This window comes from Oncorhynchus masou, chromosome 12 (assembly GCF_036934945.1).
Source record: "Oncorhynchus masou masou isolate Uvic2021 chromosome 12, UVic_Omas_1.1, whole genome shotgun sequence".
Classification (NCBI taxonomy): domain Eukaryota; kingdom Metazoa; phylum Chordata; class Actinopteri; order Salmoniformes; family Salmonidae; genus Oncorhynchus; species Oncorhynchus masou.
The window spans coordinates 20962435-20975090 of record NC_088223.1 but is presented as its reverse complement, the minus strand read 5'-3'; the positions used below and the strand labels follow the sequence as shown (position 1 = coordinate 20975090).

Genomic DNA, 12656 nt, shown 5'->3' with positions numbered 1-12656 from the left:
GAAGAATACCTCCCTGACTCCCTTTCTCTTTAAGATACAACATAGATTACTTAGTTTTGGCACGGCTTTGTATAAATACCACAGGGTTGCCAAGATTCCAGTACACACCCAGCCACTGTCTAGTGAAAGCGTAACCTACTAATATCCCAGTAATGACCACCTAAGCATGAAGCATGGACTGTTGACAAACTAGCAAGCGTTGCTGAAATAAATCCACATCAAAAGTAACCCTCTTGGATGCCAAACAAGTTGCAAAATTAGTAAATGTAATAATTGCACTAAAAATGCTAAAATGTCCGGATAATTACATGTAGTTAGAGGTGAGAAGTGGGCATCAATGGATGTAGGCTGCTTCACTACAACTGTACTACTGACACACTTCAATCAGCAGCCTCAGTGTCATCCCTTTTCTCATTCAACCGCTGGGAACAGTATAGCAGAATTACCAAATGCAGTGATATTGCCCAATAGCAAGTGGAGAAGGGGAAGGGGGCTGGGCTGTCTCCTAATGCTTTATAAACGCCCTGATACACCTTCCCTCAGATGCAAGTAACTAGTAAATATAACCAAACCTTAGTGAATAAATATTACTGATTTGCAAACAATTTAAAGTGTTTAACTACTTTGTGTGGGTGATCAACAGTGGACAATCAAACTTAACAGGTGAGTGTTTTTGAATCGATCTCTGGATATTACAGCGCAATTCAATTGACCTAAATACAGGTCCTTTAAACTCTCCAGATGTTAGTACCAGCCCAGTGTAGCTATTGCGTCAAACCAGCATATTCACGCACCACTAGCGTCATTATGCCAAACAGGAAGTTTTTTGTTTTGTTTACATTTTTGAACAAATCAGTTTGGTATTTGATCATATTACCCCCTTTTTTTCTCTCCCAATTACATGATATCCAATTGCGATCGTGCCTCACTCATCGCTGCAACCCCTGCGTTCGTGTGTTAGTGGGTAGTGATGGGAACCGAGGTTTCAGAAGGGTTTGGGATTTTCACCAAATTTTGCCGATAAAGCTATTCATTAGGCTACATGGAGCTTTTTTTTAAATACAATGCAGATTAGTGACATATGCTGGCCAGCAATGAAAAGCAGCGTTTGTTCATATAAAAGTATTTTCCTTAAAGTTGATCAAATCTCCGTGCCGCAGTGGTTAGTCTCGGGTTTTAGTAGCCTATTGTCAGTTACTGTTACAGGTTCGCGCCTTCTATCGTGCTTCTTTTTTGCTGTCACTGTGAATCTATTGCATTATTCATTCTAGAAGCTTATACTAAATAAAACACATGTGCAGAAAGTGTCAAAACAAATGTCATATTTATTTGCATTCGCCAGCGTTATGATCTTTGAAACCCGACTCTACCTGCTGAGCGACCATGCAGGAGAAGCTCTTTGAAAAAATCAAATCTGAACAAAAATATGAACACAACATGGAAAGTGTTGGTGTCATTTTACATGAACTGAAATAAAAGATCCCAGAAATGTTCCAAATGCACAACAAGCTTATTCCACTCAAATGTTGTGCCCAAATTTGTTTACACCCCTGTTCGTGAGCATTTCTCCTTTGCCAAAATAATCCATCCACCTGACAGGTGTGGCATATCAAGAAGTTGATATGCCACACCTGCATGATCATTACACAGGTGCACCTTGTGCTGGGGACATTAAAAGGCCATTCTAAAATGTGCAGTTTTGTCTCACAACAATGCCACAAATGTATCAAGCTTTGAGGGAAGTGCAATTGGCATGCTGACTACAGGAATGTCCACCAGAATTGTTGCCAGATAATGTAATGTTAATATATATATATACCAAACCCCTCTCCAACGCCTTGTTAGAGAATTTGACAGTGTGTCAAACTGGCCTCACAACTGCAGACCACGTGTAACCACTCCAGCCCAGGACCTCCATTTCTGGCTTCTTCACCTGCAGGATCATCTGAGATCAACTACCCAGACAGCTGATGAAACTGTGGGTTTGCACAACTGAAGATTTCTGCACAAATTTCAGAAACCATTTCGGGGAAGCTCATATGTGTGCTCGTCCACCTCACCAGGATCTTGACCTGACAACAGTTTGGCTTCAGTGGGCAAATGCTGACCTTCGATGGCCACTGGCACACTGGAGAATATGTTCTTTACGTCTGAATAGTTGTTTCAACTGTAACGGCCAGATTGCAGACAAATGCAATTGTGTTCATTGTCTTTAGCTTATGCCAGCCGATACCATAACCCCTCTGTTCACAACGTTGACATCAGCAAACCGCTCACCCACACAACGCCATACACTTTTATCAATGTTAATTTGAAAGCACAGGGATACCGTGAGGAGATCCTGAGGACCATCTGCCGCCACCACCTCATGTTTGAGTGTGGTACCGTGTGGCTCAGTTGGTAGAGCATGGCACTTTCCATGCCCGGGTTGTGGGTGTGATTCCCGCAGGGGACCAGTACCAATAAAAATGTGTGCACTCGCTACTGTAAGTCGCTCTGGATAAGAGCATCTCCTAAATGACTAAACATTTTTTACAAATAAAATAATGCAAGGCCCCATGTCACAAGGATCTGTACACAATTCCTGGAAGCTGAAAATGTCCCAGTTCTTCGATGGCCTGCATACTCACCAGACATGGTACCCATTGAGCATGTTTGGGATGCTCTGGATCTAGGTGTATGGCAGGGTGTTCCAGTTCCAGACGTTATCCAGCCACTTCACACAGCCGTTGAAGAGGAGTGGGACAACATTACACAGGCCACAATCAACAGCCTGATCCACTCTATGCGAAGGAGATGTCCTGCTGCCTGAGGCAAATTGTTCTCTAACCAAATACTGACTGGTTTGTGATCCACAGCAGTACTTTTTTTAAAGGAATCTGTGTCCACCAGATGCATATCTGTATTCCCAGTCATGTGAAATCCATAGATTAGAGCCTAATGAATTTATTTCAATTTACTGATTTCCCTATATGAACTGTAACTCTGGAAAATATTTGAAATTGTTGCATATTTAGTTTATTTTTGTTTAGTGTACATTGTAAGTACATTGTAAGTACTCGTTGTTTGAAAGCAGCTTGGAATCGGAGAAAGCACCAGAACCACAACGTAATCCGTAGGATCTTGCTTCTGATGTCATTGATCATGTGATGTTACTTTGAAACGAGCGTAGTTACTGCGTATGTACCGATCTAGGCCAAAGGCTGGCAGATGGCAATATTGAGTCTTTTTCATCTTACCGTCTAAACGCATAGCAAATCAAATGCAATTTTATTGGTCACAAACACATTTAGCAGATGTTATTACGAGTGTAGCGAAATGCTTATGTTCCTGGCTCCAACAGTGCATTAGTATCTAACAATTTACAACAATATACACAAATCTAAAAGAATGGAATTAAGAAATGGATAGTTTTAGATTGAGCAATGTCGGAGTGGCATTGACTAAAATACAGTAGAATAGAATAGAATACAGTATGTACATAATAGATGAGTAAAACAGTACGTAAACATTATTAAAGTGACCTGTGTTCCATTATTAAAGTGGCCAGTGATTCCAAGTCTATGGATATAGGGCAGCAGCCTCTAAAGTGCAGGGTTGCGTAACCAGGTGGAAGCCGGCTAGTGATGGCTATTTAACAGTCTGAAGGCCTTGAGATAGAAGCTGTTTTTCAGTCTCTCGGTCCCAGCTTTGATGCACCTGTACTGACCTCACCTTCTGGATGATAGTGGGGTGAACAGGCCGTGGCTTGGGTGACTGATGTCCTTAATGATCGTTCTGGCCTTCCTGTGACATCGGGTGCTGTAGGTGTCTTGGAGGGCAGGTAGTTTTCCCCCGGTGATGTATTGGACTGCCCGTACCACCCTCTGGAGAGCCCTGTGGTTGCGGGTGGTGCAGTTGCCGTACCAGGACGGTGATACAGCCTAACAGGATGCTCTCAATTGTGCATCTGTAAAAGTTTTAGGGTTTTAGGGGCCAAGCCAAATTTCTTCAGCCACCTGAGGTTGAAAAGGAGCTGTTTCACCTTCTTCACCACACTGTCTGTGTGAGTGGACCATTTCAGATTGTCAGTGATGTGTATGCCGAGGTACTTGAAATCTTTCAATCTTCTCCACTGTGGTCCCGTCCGATGTGGATAGGGGCATGCTCCCTCTGCTGTTTCCTGAAGCCCATGATCAGCTCCTTTGTTTTGTTGACGTTGATTGAGAGGTTGTTTTCATGACACCACACTCTGAGGGCCCTCACCTCCTCCCTGTATGCTGTCTCATCATTGTTGGTAATCAGACCTACTACTTTTGTGTCATCTGCAAACTTGATGATTTGAGTTGGAGGCGTGCGTGGTCACGCAGTCGTGGGTGAACAGGGAGTACAGGAGGGGGCTGAGAACGCACCCTTGTGGGGCCCCTGTATTGAGGATCAGCGAAGTGAATGTTTTGTTGCCCACCTTCACCACCTGAGGGCGGCCCGTCTGGAATTCCAGGACCCAGTTGTGACCAATAAAACTATTTGATTTGAACTTGGAGGGTACTATAGTGTTGAAGGCTGAGCTTTAGTCAATGAACAGCATTTTAACATAGGTATTCCACTTGTCCAGATTGTATAGGGCAGTGTGCAGTGCAATGGCGATTGCATCGTGAGTCTCTGATCCACCACTATGTAGAGGACACCATTCTGTATACTTCTGGCCCTTCTTTGGACACTGTTAACAATCCTCCAGGCGAGCTTCAATGCCATACAACACTCCTTCCATGGCCTCCAATTGCTCTTAAACACAAGTAAAACTAAATGCATGCTCTTCAACCGATCGCTACCTGCCCGCCCTGTCCAACATCACTACTCTGGATGGCTCTGACTTAGAATATGTGGACAACTACAAATATCTAGGTGTCTGGTTAGACTGTAAAATCTCCTTCCAGACTCACATCAAACATAGCCAATCCAAAGTTAAATCTAGAATTGGCTTCCTATTTCGCAACAAAGTATACTTCACTCATGCTGCCAAACATACCCTTGTTAAAACTGACCATCCTACCAATCCTCGACTTCGGCGATGTCATTTACAACATAGACTGCATCCACTTTATTGAGTAGGGTATTGGAGGCTATCACAGTGCCATCTGTTTTGTCACCAAAGCCCCATATACTACCCACCACTGCGACCTGTACACTCTCGTTGGCTGGCCCTCGCTTCATACTCGTCGCCAAACCCACTGGCTCCAGGTCATCTACAAGACCCTGCTAGATAAAGTCCCCCCTTATCTCAGCTCGCTGGTCACCATAGCAGCACCCACCTGTAGCACTTGCGCTAGCAGGTATATCTCTCTGGTCACCCCCAAAACCAATTCTTCCTTTGTTCGACTCTCCTTCCTCTGCTGCCAATGACTGGAACAAACTACAAAAATCTCTGAAACTGGAAACACTTATCTACCTCACTAGCGTTAGGCACCAGCTGTCAGAGCAGCTCACAGATTACTGCACCTGTACATAGCCCATCTATAATTTAGCCCTAACAACTTCCTCTTCCCCTACTGTATTTATTTATTTTGCTCCTTTGACCTTTTTTGACCTTTTTTTGCCTTTACCTCCCCTATCTCACCTCACTTGCTCACATTGTATATAGACTTATTTTTCTACTGTATTATTGACTGTTTGTTTTACTCCATGTGTAACTCTGTGTTGTTGTATGTGTCGAACTGCTTTACTTTATCTTGGCCAGGTCGCAATTGTAAATGAGAACTTGTTCTCAACTTGCCTACCTGGTTAAATAAAGGTGAAATAAAATAAAAATTGTCTGTGGATCTATTGGGGCGGTAAGCGAATTGAAGTGGGTCTAGGGTATCAGGTAAGGTAGAGGTGATTATGATCCTTAACTAGCCTCAAAGTACATCATAATGACAAGTGAGTGCTACAGGGCGATAGTTTTGAGTTCAGTTACCTTAGCTGTCTTGTGTACACGGACAATGGTGGACATCTTAAAGTAAGTGGACAGCAGACTGGGACAGGGAAAGATTTTATATGTCCGTAAACCCTCCAGCCAGCTGGTCTGCACATTCTCTGAGGACACGGCTAGGGATGCGGTCTGGGCAGGCAGCCTTGTGAGGGTTAACACTCTTAAATGCCTTATTCACGTCAGCCACGGAGAACGTGAGCCCACAGTCCTTGGAGCGGGCAATGTCGGTGGCACTGTGTTATCCTCAAAGCGGGCACAGAAGGTGTTTAGCTTGTCCGGGAGCAAGTGTCGGTGTCTATCGGCATTGGTGTCTGCGACCTGACTGGTATTCCCTTTGTAATCCGTGATTGGCAGTAGACCCTGCCACATACTTTTCGTGTCTGAACTGTTGAATTGCGACTCCACTTTGTCTCTATACTGCCGTTTTGCCCTTTTGATTGCCTTACGGAGAGAATAACTACACTGTTTGTATTCAACCACATTCCTAGTCACCTTGCCATGGTTAAATGCGGTTGTTTGCGCTTTCAGTTTTGCGCAAATGCTGCTGTCTATCCACGGTTTCTGGTTTGGGTAGGTTTTAATAGCCACAGTGGGAACAACAATGCTTAAACATTTCCTGATGAGCTCAGTCACTTTGTCCGTGTATGGTTCCCAATGTTATTCTCAGAGGCAACCCGGAACATATCCCAGTTCGCAGTTGATCAAACTATCTTGAAACACGGATTCCGATTGGTCAGACGAGCGCTGAATAGACCGTAGCATGGGTACTTCCTATATGCAGCCTACATACTGGTATCCTCCTGTGGACCGGTTCGTACCGAAAACGTTATCCATTCAGGCTGCAAACGGTCAATGGCGAGAAGGTGGGAAAATATGCCTACTTTCTTTATGAAACACTGTTTTCCACCACGCTAAAGTGGCTAATATCTAGGAATGCTAGTCCCGGATGTTGTGTATCGTGTTCAGCCAGTCTGTCACGTCCTAACCATAGAAAGCCTTTATTTTCTATGGTGGAGTAGGTCAAGGCGTGACTGGGGGGTGTTCTAGTTCTATGTGTAGTCTAGTTTTTGTATTTCTATGTTGGCTTGGTATGGTTCCCAATCACAGGCAGCTGTCTATCGTTGTCTCTGATTGGGGATCATATTTCGGCAGCCTTTTCCCACCTGTTGACTGTGGGATCTTGTTTTTGTAATGTTGCTTTTGAGCCCTACAAGGCTGTAAGTTCGTTTGTTTGTTTCTCTTTATTGTTTTGTTGCTGGTTCACATTTTAAATAAATTATGATGAACCCAAATCACGCTGCGCCTTGGTCTACCCATTTTGACGAGCGTTACAGTCTGGCTAAACCAGAGCTCCTTTTTTTACCCCTTTTTTTCTCCCCAATTGGTAGTAGTTGCAGTCTTGTCTCATCGCTGCAACTCCCGTACAGACTCGGGAGAGGCGAAGGTCGAGAGCCATGCATCCTCCGAAACACAATACCCATCCAACCGGAAGCCAGCCGCACCAACGTGTCAGAGGAAACACTGTACACCTGGCAACCTGGTCAGTGTGCACCGGCCTGCCACAGGAGCCGCTCGTACATGATTAGACAAGGATATCCCTGCCGGCCAAACCCAGACGACGCTGGGATAATTGTGCACTGCTCCATGGGCCTCCCAGTTGCGGCCGGCTGCGACAGAGCCTGGGCTCGAACCCAGAATCTCTGGTGGCTCAACTCCTCAAAGGTATCTCTGGTTAGAGGCCTCCCAGGGGGTGCAGTGGCTCAGATCAGCCACTGCACCACCCGGGAGGCCTCTAACCAGAGATACGTTTGAGGAGTTGGGGGAAACTCCATTGGTCATTAATTAATTAACATAAATTTTGTGAACAAGAAGTACAACATTGCAAATACTTTCCCTAGATTTGAGATAATTAACTTGTTCTCTGTAATATCACTTTGGAATTGTGACAAGATGTACTTCTTAAGGAAAATAGGCAGATTCTCAGTGCCTTGACTTTGAGATTGGTCGATAGTCTGCTGGGTGGGGGATCTTACGTTTCTCCATTAACAAATCAGATTTCTATCTCCTCCTTTCTCTAATATCTCTGTCTGAATGCAGGGCACAACATCAGGAAGTAGCATTAGCCACTAGAATGGTGGTGGGAAATTATTTTTCATAAAGAAAGTACGCATTTTCCCCAGTTTTCCGCCTTCTTACCGTTAAATCAAGTTAAGGTGGAAATTGACCCCCTTGCAGCCTGAATGGAGAATGTTTTAGGGACAGACAGGTCCACGGGGGATACGAGTGTATTGCCAACTGTACACAATGCGTGTAGATGGTAAGATTAAACCATCAATACCATATCAATATTGCCATCTGCTGGCCTTTGGGCTAAGCGACCCTCAGACCAAACCAGATGGGATGGTGTATCACTGCAGAATGCTGTGGTGGCCATGTTGGTTAAGTGTGACTTGAATCCTAAAAAGATCACCAACAGTGTCACCAGCAAAGCACCCCCAAACTATCACACCTCCTCCTTAATGCTTCACGGTGGGAACCACACATGTGGAGATAATCCGTTCACCTACTCTGTGTCTCACAAAGACACTGTGGATGGAACCAAATATCTCAAATTTGAACTCATCAGACCAAAAGACAGATTTCCAGAGGTCCAATGTCCATTGCTCATGTTTCTTGGCCCTTTGCAAGTTTCCTCTTCTCATTGGTGTCCTTCAGTAGTGGTTTCTTTGCAGCAAATCGATCACGAAGGCCTGATTTTTCAAGCAGTCTCCTCGGGACAATTGATGTTGAGATGTGTCTGTTACTTGAACTCTGAAGCATTTATTAGGGCTGCAATTTCTGAGGCTGTTAACTCTAATGAACATCCTCTGCAGCAAAGGTAACTTACTTTCCTATGGCGCTCCTAATGAGAGCCAGTTTCATCATAGTGCTTCATTGTTTTTGTGCCTGCACCCTTTGCTTATTTAAGCTGTTCTTGCCATAATATGGACTTGGTCTTTCACCAAACATGGCTATCTTCTGTATACCCCCCTACATTGTCACAACACAACTGATTGGCTGAAACACATTAAGAAGGAAAGAAATTCCACAAATGAACTTTTAACAAGGCACACCTGTTAATTGAAATGCATTCCAGGTGACTACCTCATGAATCTGGTTGAGAGAATGCCAAGAGTGTGCAAAGCTGTCATCAAGGCAAAGGGTGGCTGCTTTGAAGAATATATATTTTATATATATTATAATTTTTATTTGTTTTAACTCTTTTTTTTCTTACTACATGAGTCAACATGTGTTATTTCCTGGTTTTGATATCTTCACTATTTTATTCTACAATGTAGAAAATTGTAAAAAATAAAGAAAAATCCTTGAATGAGTATGTGTCTAAACGTCTGACTGCTACTGTAGATACAGTGCCTTGCAAAAGTATTCACCCCCATTGACGTTTTTCCTATTTTGTTGCATTAAAACCTGAAATCTAAATGGATTTTTAGTTGGATTTCATGTAATGGACATACACAAAATAGTCCAAATTGGTGAAATGAAAAAAAAAAACTTATTTAAAAAACCCACAAACCATGCAAGGAAGGCATTAGTCAGAAAGGCAACAAAGATAACCCTGAAGGAGCTGCAAAGCTCCACAGCGGAGATTGGAGTATCTGTCCATAGGACCACTTTAAGCCGTACACTCCACAGAGCTGGGCTTTACCGAAGAGTGTCCAGAAAAAAAGCAATTTCTTAAATAAAAAAATAAGCAAACATGTTTGGTGTTTGCCAAAAGTCATGTGGGAGACTCCCCAATCATATGGAAAAAGGTACTCTGGTCAGATGAGACTAAAATTGAGCTTTTTGGCCATCAAGGAAAACACCATGTCTGGTGCAAACCCAACACCTTGCATCACCTCAAGAACACCATCCCCACAGTGAAGCATGGTGGTGGCACCATCATACTGTTGGGATGTTTTTCATCGGCAGGGACTGAGAAACTGGTCAGAATTGAAGAAATGATCGATGGCACTAAATACCAGTAAATTCTTGAGGAATCCTGTTTCAGTCTTCCAGAGATTTGAGACAGGGGTGGGGATGGAGGTTCACCTTCCAGCAGGACAATGACCCTAAGCATACTGCTAAAGCAACACTCAAGTGGTTTAAGGGGAAACAATTAAATGTCTTGGAATGGCCTAGTCAAAGCCCAGACCTCAATCCAATTGAGAATCTGTGGCATGACTTAAAGATTGTGGTACACCAGCGGAACCAATCCAACTTGAAGGAGTTGGAGCAGTTTTGCCTTGAAGTATTGACTTTGGGGGGGTGAATAGTTATGCATTTTCAAGTTGGCTTTTTTAGTCTTATTTCTTGTTTTGTTTTCACAAGAGAAAATATTTTGCATCTTCAATGTGGTAGGCATTTTGTATAAGTCAAATGATACAACCCCCCCCCCAAAATGAATTTTTATTCCAGGTTGTAAGGCAACATAATAGGAAAAATGCCAAGGGGGTGAATACTTTTGCAAGCCACTGTATATAGCAAGGAAGAGTGATAATTTCCTTAGACACCGGGAAGGAGGGGGCAGAGAAGGAGAGCAAGAGTGAACATGTTCTGTACTCGTGAGGCATTACTGATGTCCTGAGAGGATTTATTTTTTATACCGCCAGGTAAAAGATTAGCTTAGGAGAGTCAAAAGGGCATCCTGGCTTGTAAACAACATTTGGCCTAGTTGTCTCAAACTGCCTATTCAGCACCAAGACTATCTACAGGTCTGGAAACTGGTTTGGGTTTAATGGTGTTTGGTTTACTTGGCCATAGTTTGAAACCAAAACAGAAGGTTTGAAAATACAGACGTGGGTTTCAAGATTATGACTAGCCTCTTTAACACCAGTAGGATTAACTGCGCTGCTATAAATACAAAAGTTTTTTTATCAACATTTACAGATTATGTTGGCTTGTGTACCTTCTCTCGCATGGTTGGATTGAATAGAATGTTGGAATTTCAGTGGGAAACGGCAAACAGTTTCTCCAACGAAGGGTTTGGAAGGCATCATGTCTTTGAAAAAACACATTTGAAAAATGTTTTGATACGCCTCTTCCTCTCTGCACTAGTGTGAGGCTTGGCAGAGGCTTCTGTTATGGTCTGCCTCCCACATTGCACTCTGTTCCCTATGTAGTGCTCTAGGCCGACTAGCGTGCCATTTGTGATGTAGCCGTAGAGTCCGGATGCTGTTCTGATGGAAGCCTGCCCAGACACCCAAAACTCTGTGTTAAATTAATCGCTTCCTTTTAAAAATTACCCTGGAGAGGCACATCTCAAACCTGTACATAGATCAGATCCAAAGGATATTGTTATGGCTGTACAGCGGAGAGAGTGAGACACAGGAATATGGTGTGAGGCAGGAAGCGAGAAAGAGAGTACTGTGTTTGTGTGTGAAGGGAGCTATGGAAGCTGTGCATTGTCAGTAGCTTCTTGTGTGTTGGCCCAGCCCAGTAAGCCCACCACAGAGGAAGAGCCTGACTCCTTTACCAGCCTCGCCTGCCTGCCCGCCCTGCCTTGACTGCTTCTCCTGCCTTGGCCTTGCTGGACACAAAGGCCCTGTCTGTTTACCATCTGATTTGATTTGCATGCACAGCAGAGCCCACACAATCCCACCAAATTAACATCATGGTTCACAGCAGCATGATCTCTAGACAGCAGCTTGATTGAATTTTTCGCCCACTCCCTACCTCTGTCAAAATACCCGGCGACTCTCATTTGAGTTCATTCTGGTTTAAAATGCTTTGAAAACTGTAGCTGTAGCTAGGGCCTGGTCTATTTCTAGTCTTAAAACAGTGTCATACATCAATCCCTACAAGAGGGCAACATGGATGTTGTGTTTTAGTCATCTGTCATTCCTTTGTGTAAAAATCAGGTGGTCATAGCTAACTATGTGCAGTGGAAGGTTGGCAAACAACTCCTGGTAAACAACTCCTGGAAACCACCTGTCAAACACTTGAGGAGTTCCCTTCTTCAAGTTGTTTTGGAGATGTTTAGATCCGTAGAAGTATCATACAAAGGTTGGGAAGGAAAGCATGGTACCTATACGATCCAGACCTGGGTTCAAATACTATATATTTAAAAAAACATTTTTTTAATAACTTTTCAATTATTTCGAAGTAGGTTTTTAGATATTTATTTGAAAAGACAAGTGGTTGAATATTGAATATATCAGAAAATACTCAAATGCACTGTTGAACGAGAGTCTTGTTTTCTCAGTGTTAAGTTTGGCGATGTCATTTACAAAATAGCCTCCAAATACCCTACTCAATAAATTGGATGCAGTCTATCACAGTGCCATCTGTTTTGACACTAAAGCCCCATATACTACCCACCACTGCGACCTGTACGCTCTCGTTGGCTGGCCCTCGCTTCATACTCGTCGCCAAACCCACTGGCTCCAGGTCATCGACAAGACCCTGCTAGGTAAAGTCCCCCATTATCTCAGCTCGCTGGTCACCATTGCATTACCCACCTGTAGCACGCGCTCCAGCAGGTATATCTCTCTAGACACCCCCAAAACCTATTCTTTCTTTGGCCGCCTCTCCTTCCAGTTCTCTGCTGCCAATGACTGGAACCAACTACAAAAATCTCTGAAACTGGAAACACTTATCTCCCTCACTAGCTTTAAGCACCAGCTGTCAGAGCAGCTCACAGATTACTGCACCTGTACATAGCCCA

General features: G+C 43.6%; 1 protein-coding gene across 1 annotated transcript in view; it reads left to right on the top strand.

The window, feature by feature from the left end:
• The first annotated feature begins 526 nt into the window (after positions 1–526).
• ndrg1a (N-myc downstream regulated 1a) overlaps positions 527–12656 on the top strand; it is a 23330-nt gene continuing 11200 nt past the window's right edge. The window contains exon 1 of the mRNA XM_064979867.1: positions 527–663. The gene's annotated coding sequence lies outside the window, so the exon portion shown is untranslated. The remainder of the gene's footprint in view (positions 664–12656) is intronic.